Raw genomic sequence first — 15,063 nt, forward strand, 5'->3', positions numbered from 1 at the left:
TTTTTCCTTCTGGGACCTCACTCATGGGGTTTTGTTTCCTTGTGTTTTATGATTTGTTTTTTTACCATAAGCTCATGTTGCTTAGGACTATGGCTGTGGAAATTCTCTAATGCCTGGGTTGAAAGTGTTTTCCTCCCAGACTGTTTCTCATTTCCAACTGCCAAGCACCTGAGGGCACTGGCAGCTCAGGATCCCCCAAAAAGTAAATTCTTAACTATGATTATTTGGGCTACCTAGATAGTGTGAATTTGGGCAGCAACTCTGCTCAATGGCTAGCTGATAGTTGTTAATTCTCACGAGAGATGTTTTTTTGCCTTCTATTCAGTGCAAGTAGGTAGAGCATGGCTTAATTTTTAATTTGCCCTTATAATAAGCTGTGCTTTGAGCTCTAGGTTTATAGGTTTATGCTGGGAGTGCAGCCCCCTCATTAAACTCCTCACCTTGGACAAGCCCTCCAGCGCGCTGTGAGTTTGTGAAAGTTGAAGCTCATTGTAAATGCTGACATCAGTGTGAGATTCTCGCTGGCTTCTGCTTTCATGGCTTGAGGCTTCCAAATTCATCTTTCATTCTCTCCCAGTCAATTCATGCATTTTAAAAAGTGGTGTTTTTATTTGTTGGTTTGGTTTGTTTTGCTTTAAGAAAAAGCCCCAAGTCAATACGGCTTTCAACGCATCTTTAAAATACCACAAATAAGTTTGAAAAGTTGTCTGGCATTTTGCTGTTTCTGTAGCTGGACGACCTAGATCTCATTCATGAGCCTGCTCAGAAATATAGATACCATCCCGAAACGTTCTGATATCCTTGTTTTTAACTGTTGTAGCTTGCTGAACCAAAATAGCTGAGTTTGACACAAGTTCAATGTCATTTCCTTCAAGAATTAACTCAGATTTCTGGGCTTGAGATACTGAACAAGCAACACCTGGCCTCATCCAAACCCTGTGGATCTATTTGTCACCCAAGAAATTTCAGATTTTAACCAGGGAACCATTCTCCCGAGTAACGACGTTGATGGGGAAGTGAGCATACCCAGACCTCAGCTTGTAATGGAAGCCCAGTGTAACGCCCTTGATTGTGTTCCGTACATGACTACAGAGAGTGTGGATGGTAGCCAGTTCTTTTCTAGGTCCCACCATTTGGAGGACGAAGCCTCTTCTTTTCTTTCCAGGGAGACTGCGTTCTACAGTGATGTGATTGAAGACTCTTTGCAGGGCTCCTCTGGGGCCCATCAGAGTAACAGCACATCAGAGTGATGTCAACATGTTCTGGAACGTTGGCAGTCTATGGCTGAGAAAGGTCTTCATTCTCGCAGTCGATGAGGCAGAGTCAAAAGAGGTTTTCAGTGGTTTTATCTGGTATTTTTAGTTGCCTTTAGTGAGACGATCAATCAGTAAACTCCTCTGCTATATTTGGGCTCCTCTGAAGCCCACCACTTTAAAAAAATTAATACCAATAGTGAAGACTGCTGAACAAATGTATGGATTTTTAACAGCCACACAAAAGCAGTACAAAACCGAGTTAACATAGTTGATACCTGAGTGCACTCCTGTGCACCTGTCCTAGATGTGGGTCAGCTTGGAGAATATCAGTGAAGTCCATGCGGACAGGTGTTTAATAAAGGGAGCTGTGGAATGTCCTTCGGTCAGGTATGTGTCAGCATAGACCCTGGGTATACATCGCTAGTGACTGTTCTCAGTGTTAATCTCAGTTGTTTTATGGAAAGAAGGAAATGGACCCAAACATCACCTAAAGTTAGGCCACACAACAGATGCATTATTCAGTGCATTCTTAAATTCTAGGAAGAGTAAGTCCTCTTGATGGGCATAGTTGACTTTCAGCGTAGAAGTTCCCTGGAGATGAAGCCCCATTGGTAGGGCTGACGCTCCATGGTTCGGATCCATCCTCAGGTTTATGAAAAGTGGCCAAGAGCACTTAGGGCAGATTGCCAGGGTCAGAGTCCAGGCACCCCCACTTAAAAGGTTTTGCTTCTCAACTTCTCTGGGTCTCTGTTTTACTACCGGGAAATGAGACTAATACTAGAAACTACCCCACAGATTTGTTGTACAATGTGTATGAATAAGTGCACATAAGACACCAAGAATAGTGCTGGGAATATATAAACACTCAGTAGATGTTAACTTTAAAAATCTAAAACAAAAAAACAAAACAAAACAAAAACCCCCAAAACCAGAAACTTGGAGCAAAACTCATACTTAGCAAAATCCAAGAATTTCTCCTAAAAGGTGATGTCACACCCATCAGAGAGCGTTGCATTTCTTTACCATTGGTGGTTTCACTGCACTCAGAGTAGTCAAGCAATAAGAAAGGAAAACAGATGCCAGTGGCCAGTCACTTAGTTTGTGGGTCCAGCTAAAGTTCCGCGCGAGCATCTCCTCCATCTAATGCATCAGCAGTGTTTTACTTTCAAGATGGGAGTGTTTACAAGTCTTGTCACATCAGTGAGACGTGAGCCGCCTGACGTCTGATGAGTTAGTTGGGTCCTTCAAAGCCTTTTAATTCTCTGTGGCGGGAAAGCAGTTCAATAAATCATTCTGACAACTTTCCATGATGTCATCACTCAATAGCATCAACATAAATGATGTTTCCATACTCCGCTTTATCTTCTTCCAAATTTCCAATGAACCAGCAAAAGCCCACAAAGAAAGAAAATTCAGTTTTGGTGACTTGCTCTGTGGAGTCATGTAATGAATGTGATTTTTGCCAAGTGCACGGTCCATACTCAAAAAAAAAAAATGATGTCATGCCAACTCCTGCCAATGGGACTAAACTGCTGAGACCCTTCTGCCGCCATCTTTGCTTTTGTCTGTGGGAGCCCTGTCCATCTGCAGTGAGCTCTGTTGCATGCTTATAGCCACACTCTTTTTAACAACCTCTTCTTGGGAGGTTGAGGTCTGGTTTCGTCAGAAGTCTCTGGTGGACTGCCTTTTGGAACCAGGGGGCCAAAGTGTTTCCCTGGTCTCATGGAGAGAGCCGGGCCTGATAAGTGTGGGTCTTGCTTTGAGTTTCTGCACTTTTTGCTTGTTTTTTTTTTTTTTTTAAAGTTAGCATTTGTTGGGCACTTACTCTGTGCCAGGAGCTATTCTAGGTACTTTCCATTGGATTCATTCAACTGGGAAGGCAATAGGAAGCCTAAGCCACATTTGGTTCTTCTCAGTAGGGTAGGGGCAAAGCAAGAGAGGTCCCAGTCACAACCATCATCTTCCTGCAGACACACCTTTGCCTGGCACTTCCTGAAGGCCCCACTGTCCACCCAGCATCTGAGGCGGGGATCTAGAAGGACCTCCTTTCCTTCCCACATTCCATATGCTCTTGGCCCCTCATGGTCTCTCCCTCACTGGCTTACCTCTATTACAGCACTGTTCACATTGATCTGGAACCATCTATCTCCCTGTCCATCTTCCCGTCTGAGGACAGAGATTGTCTTCCATCTCTGAATGCTTGATGCCATAGCAGACCCTCAAAATATGTTCACTGCATAAACAAACAATACTCTATCATTTCTACATAAGAATTTCTCAGGTTAACCAATCTGTCCCCATCCCATTAACCATCCCAGTTGAGGGTCCTGCTCTTTCCCATCAGAACTCTTCAAGTAACCTCCCAACTGATGGTCCTTCTCTCCACGTTGGCTTACCACCCACTTTCCTCATCCTCTCAAGAGGCATTAAACACTGCAGTGCTTCTCTTTGCCCTTGAATAATTCAAGGTCTCATCACGTGTCTCTGTTTCTCCTGAGTTATGTTTGGCCATGCCAAATGGGAGTGTGTGTGTGCTCTGTGTGTGTGTGTGTAGGTTTCAGTGCCTTTGCTCATATGCCTTCTACCTAGGATGCTAGCCCCTTTTCTCTGCCTGCTAATCTCCTGCCCATCCTTTGAGACCCAGTTTGTGAGGGCTTCTTGGACTCTAGAGCTTCCAGCTTCACAAGATTAGATCTCTGGTTGAGCATTTGTTGATTGTCACTGCTTATAGATCAATGTCCCCCTTCCTACCTACTAGACTCTGAGCCCCTTAAGATCCTGAGCTTGGGGGGGTACCTGGGTGGCTCAGATGGTTAAATGCCTGCTTGTGGCTTAGGCCATGATCTTCAGGTCCTGGGATTGAGCCCCATGTCAGGCTCCCAGCTCAGCGATGAGTTTGCTTCTCCCTCTCCCTCTGGTGCTCCCCCTGCTTGTGCTCACTCTCTCTCTTTCTCTTTCTCTGTCTCTGTATCTCTCTCTAGTGAATAAATAAAATCTTACAAAAGAAAAAAAAAAGAAAGCGAGAGATCCTGAGCTTGGTATCCCTATCTCCTTGGTAAGCTTTAAAAAGATAATGGAGGGGAGCTCCTGGGTGGCTCAGTGGGTTAAAGCCTCTCCTTAGGCTCAGGTCACGATCCCAGGGTCCTGAAATCGAGCCCCGCATGGGGCTCTCTGCTCTGTGGGGAGCCTGCTTCCTCCTCTCTCTCTCTCTGACTGCCTCTCTGCCTACTTGTGATCTCTGTCTGTCAAATAAATTAAAAAAAAAAAAAAGGGGGCGCCTGGGTGGCTCAGTGGGTAAAAGCCTCTGCCTTCAGCTCAGGTCATGATCCCAGGGTCCTGGGATCGAGCCCAGCATCGGGCTCTCTGCTCAGCGGGGAGCCTGCTCCCTCCTCTCTCTCTCTCTCTGCCTGCTTCTCTGCCTACTTGTGATCTCTGTCAAATAAATAAATAAATAAAATCTTAAAAAAAAAAAAGATAATGGAGGAGGAGCAGGAGGGAGGTGTACATCTGTGTACGGTGAAAACTGCTTTCAGCCCAAAGACCCTGGAGGAAGAGCCCGAGTGGACACCGTGGCTGACATGGCTGTGAAGATGGTCCAACTCCCAGAACATGGACTTTGACTCCAGCTTCCCTGCCTCATCTCTCCGTCTATGCCCTCCTCCCTCCCTCTCTCCTTCTCTTTTATTCATTTTCCTTCCCTTCCTTCTTCCTGTTGCTATTTAGCATTAATCCTATATTGCACAAAACAATATTATGGCAATGGTAATGGGAATAAGTGATAATAATAGCGTACCCACAATTCTGCTACCGAAACAAATCTGATTGTTTTCATTTGTCTAGATTCCTTTCCCATCTTTGTATGCCCACATCATTTTCAGAGTTGTAATCATAATGCAGTTTTAATTTTGTAGTCTACTTTTTAACTTAATATCAGAAGCATTTTCCATGCTCCTACATAGTCTTCATAATTATCATTTTAATGGCTGCATAATATTCCGTAGAATAGATATGCCAAGTTTTACTTAACTATTTCCTTTCTGCTGGACAGCTCCAGGTTTTCCCTGTGGCAGAGTGCGGTCATAGCCAGGATCTTTTACTTCTCTTTCTTGTTCCTCCCTGTTCACTCTTCTTCACTTTCTCTCTCTCCATTCTATCTTGTGTCTCCTTCTATCTCCTTGACCATAGCTGTTTTCTAGAACACTAATTTGTCCCCAAGTTGATATGGAGGTCATCTTAGAGGGACCCAGGATTTTGAAAAAAAAAAAAAAAAAAAAAAAAAGACTACGAATTGGTATTAAATGCTCCTAAGGTTACTTTTGCTATTTTTGTACCCTTAAAACAGTGTAAATGGTTAACCTTCTTGCCCCCAAGGGGTAGGAACACAGGATGGGCAGGACTATGAGAGAAGGCTCAAGCCTATGACAGGGACTCAGTGTTTGTAAGGGAAGGAAAAGAGAGACGACCTGAATGTCTATTGATAGGGAAATAGCTAAGGAAATCATGATGTGTCTGTGCTCAGAATATTATGTATCATTTAAAGGATTAATAGGGGCACCTGGATAGCTCAGTCAGTTAAGTGTTTGCCTTTGGCTCAGGTCATGATCCCAGGGCCCTGGGATTGAGCTCCACATACCCCACCCTTGCTCAGCTGCTTCTCCCTCTGCCTGCCACTCCCCCTGCTTGTGCTGTCATGTGAGTTCTTTTTCTCTCAATAAATAAATAAAATCTTAAAAAATAAGGATATTGTTGTAGATATGTAGGTACCAGCTTAGGTAGATAAGACTTTTTTTTTTTTAAGTGAATTTAGTTGCAGAATATTTGTAGTTACAACTTACATTAAAAAAAAAAAAACAGCAAAACCCAAACCCACATGATAGTACCTTGTATTTTCTATGGCTACATACAGCTAGGCTGTTATCAGCCTAGCTGGTACCAGTGATCACCTCTCTGTTTAGGAGAAAAAGTGTGAATTTGGGGTGACCAATGGAAGGGAATCAGAGCCTGGACTACAGTGGTTTCATTTTTTTTTTTTTAAGATCTTATTTATTTATTCGACAGAGAGAAATCACAAGTAGGCAGAGAGGCAGGCAGAGAGAGAGGAGGAAGCAGACTCCCCGCTGAGCAGAGAGCCCGATGCGGGACTCCCGATCCCAGGACCCTGAGATCATGACCTGAGCCGAAGGCAGCGGCCTAACCCACTGAGCCACCCAGGCGCCCCAGTGGTTTCATTTTTTGTTTTAATCAAGGAAACTGCATTCACGTGTTGCTAGTGTAACAAAACATTAATTAAATGAATTAAATGTTGCCCCTGTTGTATCTTTCTGCTTGCATTGTACACTGACCAGCCCAGATTCAGGCGCTGTCTGTGAAGAAATGAAACGTTCATAAGAGAATGCTGCTAAATATACAAATGTTCTTTTGGGAAGAGGGGGCTTGTTGCTTCTCCCCCGCCACCCCGCCCCTGCTGGTATGTAGGCTGTTTCAGACGGTACTGGGGGAGCCCGGTGGGGAAGCTCTTCCATCCAGGAGATGACGATGCCACTGATTCAGTCCCTGCCTCTCAGCCAGTGCTCCCCACCCCCATCCCGGCAGGTGGAAGCTGAGGGTTTTGAAGTGTAGTCTCTTGTGCTGAATCCTGGATGGAGGACAACAGATGGGGCCACACAGCCTTGCTGCTCAGACCGAGGGGAACAGGTGGAGGCTCTGCTGGCGATTCATGAGTGGTGCAGGCAGGCGGAGTGCCCAGCTCAAGGCCGGTGACAGCTGGGCAGCACGTGGGCTGGAGAGGGAGCTGGGGCCGGGGGTGCGCTGGGGTGGGTGGGTTCAGCCATGGAGAGGAGGCACGAGAGGGCAGAGGGTAAGGGAGGAAAAGAGGGAGAGTTCCTCTTGCCCACCCCCACCCCCCCGCCCACCAGGGAGATTGGGGCAGGACGGAGGTCAGAGGCCCCAGGCTGACCTGAAGGGCTTCGGGAGCAGCAGGATAAGTGGACATGGTGCGGGAGTCGAGGGTTCCTTTTCTGCCCCTTTGCCTTCCTCCCCCATCCCCAGCTGTCCGCTACCTAGCCCTAAACCCGAGGCATGTGGGCCATTCCAGCAGCTGTGCCAGGCCTTTGGCTGGGTCAGGGCCCAGGCAGGGGAGGGAAGCAGCTGCCACCCCTCCCCTTGCAACCAGGGAGAGGAGCGCAATGAGGTGACCAGGTTGGGAAGTCCTGAACACATGAGAGGACAGTCCATGCTTTTACGCCCAAAACTCCCACCTGCCTACTGCACCCCCCACCCCATCTCTCTTTAGTTAAGTGAAGAATAGGAAAGGTAAGGGAAGGGAACTATGAATATAGTGATAATTATCAGTAACATTTACAGAACACTTACTGTATGCACAGGGCTATTGATTTCATAATTTCTCCCTGTATCCTTCCAACAGCCCACTATGAAAGTATAGTAACTTCCATTTTACAGGTGAGAAAACTGAGGCTTCTTGGCTAAGTAACATTCTCGAAGTCAGACACTAAGAAGGGACAGAAGATTTGATGTCATATTTGTTTGGCACAAGAGACCAAACCCATAACCTTTGAGGAGAAGTGATTGAGCAAAACGCTTACGGAGAGCCAGCACTCCTCCCATTTCCAGAAACAGCAAGAACTGGGATGGGCCTAAATTAGCCTTTTTCATTGTCAGAACGAAGAGCAGTTAGATGAGATAGGGTGGAAGGTAAAGGAAGCTAGAAAATCCTTTTCTCGGGGGTTTTTCTGCAATAGGACAATCTCATCCCTTTGGGCTGGTTTAGGACACCTGGCCTGGAAAAAAGGGAACCAAGCACTTTGGGCGGGGCATCATGAGACAGGCGTCTCCCCATTCCCTCTGCGTGGGCAGAATTGCTGGCTTGCCTAGACCCCAGGCCTCTTGGTCTTATTTTAGAGCTTTCTGTCTGAGCAAGACAGAGCCATGGAGCCGGGGGTGGGGGTGGGGGTCGAGTTTTTGGGGTGGGGCTCGGACTGTGTCTCCCTCTGGCCTGGTGCATTCTGCCCGTGGGACATCCCACCTGACGTGACGCCTGGCGCAGCGCACCTGCGAGTTGCCCTAGCCTGAGCCCAGGTACGGCTTCTTGTCCCAGCCTCAGGAATCCCGCACAGAGCCGGGAGAGCGAGAGGAGCGGGAACGGGCGCAGCCCAGGGCAGCTCCTCGCTCCACGCCCAGACTACCGTCCGGCCAGCAGGGGGAGCCCGAGGCCCAGGCAACAGCCGGGAGCGGGGCGGTTTCTTTTGGTCTCGTTGCTATGGGTCAACGGATCCACCCACCACGCTGAGCCTTAGTTTCCTGGTCTGAGAAATGGGAAATACTTCATCAGCAAAGCTGTGGGAGTTAAATGAGTTTTAGACAATAAAGTGTTGCTAGCCTCTCTTCCTATTCTCTTGTACTTTGTTATTCTGGACATTCAGCATTCAGTAAAAGTTTCTTGAGCTCCGCTAGGCGCTAGAAACCCATTTTCAGTCCTGGATGAAGCCTGTCTTAAATTGCGGGTCGCAGACAGTGGTTACAGTGGAAAATCTTGGCAACGGGAGGGCTCCTCTGTGCGTCCCCTGCCCCTGACCAGATAGAGTGGATGGCTCCCATAAAGTGGAGGGCATTCCAGCAAGCTCCTGTTTATTCCTCTGGCCTGGAATTTGGGGCTTTGGGGTGGGCCCCTAGAAGATGCACGGAGCCCAGGCCACAGCCCACCCCTCCGCCCTGACTTTAGGAAAATGCACTTACTGCAAAGAGCTTTTCCACACGACCCAGGGCTCTCTGGTGACAGAGCCTTGGGCTCGGGGCAGAACGGCAAGGCAGACGTGAATGGAATAATCCCTGAGCAGCATTCAGAGATCTGCTTAAAATCAGGGTGAGATGAGCTGAGAGAATGGGCTGAAGCCAGGATCTGTGGCCAAGCCTGAGATTTTTCAAAGGTCTCTTGTCTGTTCTTTTCCCAAGAATGTGGCCCCATTTGGATGCTGCTGTGCGACCACGAGTCAGTGCCTAGTGGTTGGACTCCTGGCTCCCATCCCTGCTGGGCGGAGCTTCCGTCAGCCGATGGATCTCTGTGGAAGCCTGTGTGCGGGCGGGCTTTCCAGCTCTTTCCTTACAAGAAGGCTCAGCTTCTCAGCTTCTTCTGCCCTGCCCTCCCCCACCCCCAGGACACAGTCCCCAAAGCACCTGATGAAGAATTCAGCGTGACAAGGTGACTGTTCACACTGGTTATGCTGCTTTTCAAATTCCAGATATTTTGTTCCCTTGGGGGATGTTTTGCAAAGAACCATGGACCTGAATGGGAGACCTGTTTCAATATCAGCCTTTGGTGGTCTCAGGCCTCCCTTTGAGCCTCTGTGTTTTAACCTGTGAAGGGGGATCATGAGAGCTTCTGCAGCAGGCAGCAGGACGATGCCTTGGATAGATGGGACAAAGGTCCAGGCACGTGGTCTGGCCCCTCTTTCTGTCTGTATCTCCCCAAAACAAGTGAAAACACATGTTCACACAGAAACTCATACAGGAATTTCATAGTGGCATTGTTTATAATAACCTCAACGTGGACACCACCCAGATGTCCACCCGCCGATGAGTGGGTCAACACAGTGTGGTACAGACATGGGCTGGAATATTCCTCAGTCCTCAAAAAGAATGCAGTACTGACACATGTACTACACAGGTGAATGCTGAAGACCTTAGGCCAACTGAAAGGAGCCAGCCACAGAGGACTGCATGTATGGTTCCATTCATATGAAGGCTCCAGAAGAGGAAAACCCACAGAGACTGTGAGCAGATTAGTAACTGCCTGGATCTGTGTAGGAGAGGATAGGGGTTGGGCAACGAATGCTAATGAGTGCAAGGTTTTTTTTTTTTTTTTTTTTTTTTTTTTTTTTTTTTTGAGGGTGACGAAAGTGTTCTCAAACGATGGTGATGGCTGCACAATTCTGTAATTATGCTGAAACATCATTGAGTTGTACACTTTAAATGGGGGAAATTTATGATAGGTAAGTTAGGGATCAATAAAACTGCTTTAAAAAATGCAACTGGGTGTCCTGAATTTAATCTAGAAACTCTTCTTCTGCCCCTCCTTCTCTCTTTTCTCCAATCTTCCTGGCCCTCTTCTCGTTCTCAGAACATACAGAAGGTTAACAGGTATACTTCTCTTTCTTGAGGGGCAGGGGAACAGTTGGATGTGCAGGAAGGACTAGGCAAGCATCAGGGAATCTGGAATCTACCCTGCCTGACCTACAACAGAAGCCACAGGAGCACCCCTGCCTCGATTTCCCCTTCTGCTCAGTGTGAGGACAGGAAGCTGGGGATCCATGCCCTTGTATCCCGGAGATGGTGCCTGGGGAATCCAGGAAGGTGGGGAACATGGTAGGATGGGGTGGGCTGTGCGGGCAGCTCTAATGAGTCTGGTACATGGTAGAGCCCACTCGGGGTCTTCCCGGCAGTGGCAGGGTGTAGGGGGATGGCACAGAGGTACATCTTTGGCTGCAGTCCCGGCCACAGAAACCAAAAAATCCATGGCTGGCGCCCTGTGGGCTGGGGTCAGGTGTGGATCCAGGCCATGGGCTGCCCTGTGAGGAGTTGCTGGTGAATGGAGAAGGCTGAGTCTTTAATTGGTGCACAGCCTGACTAGGCAAACCGCTGGCTGCGGTCTTGTGTGGGGGTGAGGGTGGGGTGGGGAGTGGGGGAGAGATAGGCTGGGGCCGAAGGCCCAGGGGCCTGCCCTCAACACTCAGTGTGGCGGGGAGGGAGGGGCTTGGAGATGGTGGAGATGTACATCCAGGTCTGTGAGCATCCAGAGCTCCGTGCCCAGCCGGTTGTCACCAACCACTTCGGAGACTTGACAAGTGGGGTCTGTTCTGGGTTCCTCTTCGCTCTGATTCATTTCTTCCTTACCCCTGCTTCGCTCCCTCAGGCTGTGCGCATGCTCAGATCTCCCGCCTAAAACCAACCTCTTTGTGACCCCACTCTCCTGCAGCTAACAGTCCATCTTTTATTCTCCTTCCTGCCATTCTCTTTCAAAGCCTTGTCTGCACCCGCGCCCCCGCCCCCTTTCCTACCTGCTCCAGCGCTAACTCTGGAGATAGTGCTTCTCCCCCCGCTCCTCCCCCCTCTTGTCACCAAATCCTATCACTTCCCCCTCAGATCCTTCACGGCTGCTCTCCAGGCCCGAACCACTCAGCACCCTTCCTCCCGAAACACCTGCTACCCTGCTCCTCCCTCTGGCTGTTCTTCCCCGTGCGGTGCCGTGGGCACAGCCAGCTTCTTTCCAATTTTTCTTCCGCAGGCTCCCCCTGAGCGGTCTCCTCTCTCCCAGAGCTCTGACCTCCATCTTGATGGAGACAACCCAGCTGGAGCTCTGACCGTCTCCTGGGTCATGTCCCCAAGCCTGGACGCCCTTGCGCCTGGATGTCCCCCTAAGCACATCCCACGCAACCTGTCCTCCCGCGCCCCGCCCCTGAAAGCTGCCTCTCCTGCTTCATGTCCATCTCGAAGTCTCCAGCACTCCCCAGGAGCCCCAGCTAGAAATCCAAGTCATCGCTCTCCCCGGCTGCTCTGCGTCACTGGCCAAGGAGCCTGGGAGTCCCATGTGACATCTCTCTTGTCCATTTTCTCTGCTCCCACAGCTTCCTCTTAGGTCTGGCTTTTAATCTTTGGCCAAGACAGGTCCTCCTGTCGTACCTCTCCCTCCTGCAATCCACTCCGCTCTGGTCCGCGGAACGGTCTTTCCAAAGCATCTTTCAGATCCTTCCGCCTCCTGCTCAAAAATGCCTGGAGGCTTCCCATCACTAATAGCGCAGGTCCTGATATCTGTCTAGTGATTTACACCCTGAAAAGCACTTTTGAACAAATAAAACAGGTAATGTAATTATCCCTCTTTTTTTTTTTTTTAAGATTTTATTTATTTTTTTGACAGGCAGAGGACACAAGTAGGTGGAGAGGAAGGCAGAGAGAGAGAGGAGGAAGCAGGCTCCCTGCTGAGCAGAGAGCCCAATGCCGGGCTCAATCCCAGGACCCTGGGATCATGACCTGAGCAGAAGGCAGAGGCTCCAACCCACTGAGCCACCCAGGCGCCCCAGTAATTATTCCACTTTTATGGAAAGAAGGACCAAGCCTTAGAAGGACTAGGTGAGTGGTTGGGGTTCACCTAGTGCTCTGGGGGAGGGGGTGTTTGTGACTGGGGCTGAGGCCTTCTGGATTCAACTGGGTGCATGGCCCATGCGAGTCTTCTCAGCCTCCCCCAGGGGGCCACCAGCAGCATGGCCCTCAGCTATCACCCTGCTGCCCAGCCTGAGGTCAGCACCCTAGCCACAGCCCTGGTCTTGCTCAGAAACACCGCCCCCATGCCAAGCACTTCTCCCCAAACTCAGAGCATCCGGCTCCTCCTCCAAGGCCCCCAGGCCGGGCTGGCCCAGTGAGCTCTCTTCCTTCTCTGTGGCATCTGGAACATACCCCCTGGAGCTCTAGCTAATTCTGAGTAGGTTTGACGCTAGTCCTGTCCTCTGGGTGCCACACTCTGAGCTCTTGGACAGCACCTTGGAACAGTGCCATCTTCATCGTAGGTCCCTAATAAATACTAGTTGTGCAAGCCGATGAATGGACGAGGCGGCTGGAGAGTCTCTTCTCCAGGAGCTCCTTCCAGACCAATAGGTTCAGTGATTCTAATCACCCCCCGACCCTCACTCATCCTTCCAGGAGTAAAACACAGCACATCTGGGTCAGTCCCAGCTCTGCCAGGTGGCTTCCGTTGAACCTCACCAGGCTTCAGTTGACAATGGCTTTGCTACCTGCCATTAAATGGGATGCTCTATATGGGACGTAATGCACGTCTTTATAAACAGTTGCTGTGTACCCGGCGCACCTTTATTTTCATGGAAGTATGTACCCATTCGATGTTGGTTCTGCCTAGTGTGCTAGCAGTACCTCCTTCCCCCGGTGAGTGGGGGAGGCTGTGAACACCAACCGGAGTTTGAAGAGCTGGTGCTCAAGGGGTTCCCTGAGTGATCCATGGGGCCGGGGGCTGGGGCAGGGCTCATTTCTGGATGTCTCCCCCTGGCACCAGGCTCTGTCCCATCTCATGGGTGGGTTTGACCAAGTTTATTGCCCCTCTGGGTCTCGGTTTTCTTATCTATACCACAAACCTGTTGGGTTGAACTTCAGATTTTCAAGTTTTTTAAAGCCCCAGAGCCCATTAAATCTTATATTCAAATAAAATCTCACACCAGGAAGCCACCTGTAAGATTAGTCAGAGCACAGATCCTCTAGCTGAAGTATGGGTGGCTTTGCGAGCCTCCAAGACCTGACCCTCCTTCCCAGCCTTGGGGGGAGGGGCTCTGCCAAGCCCTGAAGGGTCCTCAGCTCCTAGTGCTACTTGCCCACCCCAACGCCACTGGTGAGAGGGCTGCCAGTCACTCTTCTGGGCCTGGCATTTTAAGCTCTTTTTCATCCCTGCTGAAATTCAACAAGACGGGGGCAGAAGGAAGGGGGAGAGCATGGGGAGGAAAGAGCCAGGTTGGAAAGACATCCTGATCCTCGCAGGAGGCATGGATATTGCTCAAACCGGTGTTCCCCACCTGATTGGAGCTTTCTGGAAATCATGGGGGAGACTTCAGTTTTCTTATCTCTCTATCCCCAGGGCTCAGCTCACTTTCTGATTATACAAAAGAGGGGTGCAATAAATGTTTGTTGAATAGGGTAAAAGAATGAATGAATGAACAAAGGAACAATGAGGCTGACAAAGACATGAAAGTGACATCCTCCTTCAGGAACAGCTCTGCGCTGTCTGGAGGAACTTGGACTAACTAGCCCCGACCCAACCCATGCATCCCTTGCCCTCACGAGCATACAGGCACGCCGGGGATACTCAGGCCGCACTGAAGCTCCTTCCCCAGCATCTCCCCAACAGGAGCCTCTGACCTGGGAGAGGGGAGAAGAGATGAGGAGGCAGAGAGACCTACATTCCATATCTGAAGAGGGAGGGAACTTGGGGGAAGTCACCACAGGGCCTTGGAAGTGGGCTCCCCAGGGGAAAGGCCAGGGGCTTCCCAGCCATCCAGAAATCCTCCCCCTCCAACCTGCCCACCCTGGTGCCGCCCTCCTCCCCCTTCTCCTTGCGCATACCACCGGGAACAATGTTGAGAAACACCAGAGGGACCAAAATAACCTCCTGCCTGCTGGAAAGGGAAAGCGACACATCTTAAAACCTCATCCAGTCCCCCAGGCTTCTCTGGAGGCCTTGCTACCCTGCCCCGTCCCTGGGAATGGCTTCCCTCCTTGGATAGGCCCTCCCCTGTCTAGTTTGGAGAATTCTAGGAAGGGGGGCATGGGTGTTTGCCCCTCAGGAGTGCTACACTTCAGCCCTCCTTCTCTCTACACCCCTGCGTCAGCACAGAGACTGCACGGGGGAGGGGCCTGGAGAAGCCCAGGATAGGGTGGAAGGAAAGAGGAGGATCAAGAGGTAAAGGGGAGAGGGGAGGAATGTAGGCCCTGGGAGCATTTAGACTCACTGTGATATTATCTTACTCTCAGAGCCGCATGCTAAATAGAAGCTTTTCATTGGGTCCCTTTAGGGGCCCCCAAATCGGGTCCCTGTGGGATTTAGCACAACTAGCCACACCGAGCAATTTCTAGAATTCTGCACTCCCCTACTCCTTCCACGGCCGACACTACCCCACCGCCTGGTGCTGCCTACTTGCCTTGTGGAGAAAATTTCTGTGCTAGCCACTCTCCATAAGTCAGCTCACAAAGCCCTCGCAATTGCGGTGAGGTGGTATTTATATGCCCATTTTATGGATGA

General features: G+C 49.7%; 1 pseudogene; it reads right to left on the reverse strand.

Moving 5' to 3' along the window:
• Positions 1-746: 746 nt before the first annotated feature.
• Positions 747-14,385, reverse strand: LOC101674607 (annotated as a pseudogene).
• Positions 14,386-15,063: the final 678 nt, after the last annotated feature.

The sequence above is a fragment of the Mustela putorius genome, unplaced genomic scaffold, assembly GCF_011764305.1.
Source record: "Mustela putorius furo isolate JIRA1106 unplaced genomic scaffold, ASM1176430v1.1 tig00000508_pilon_pilon_pilon, whole genome shotgun sequence".
Taxonomy (NCBI): domain Eukaryota; kingdom Metazoa; phylum Chordata; class Mammalia; order Carnivora; family Mustelidae; genus Mustela; species Mustela putorius.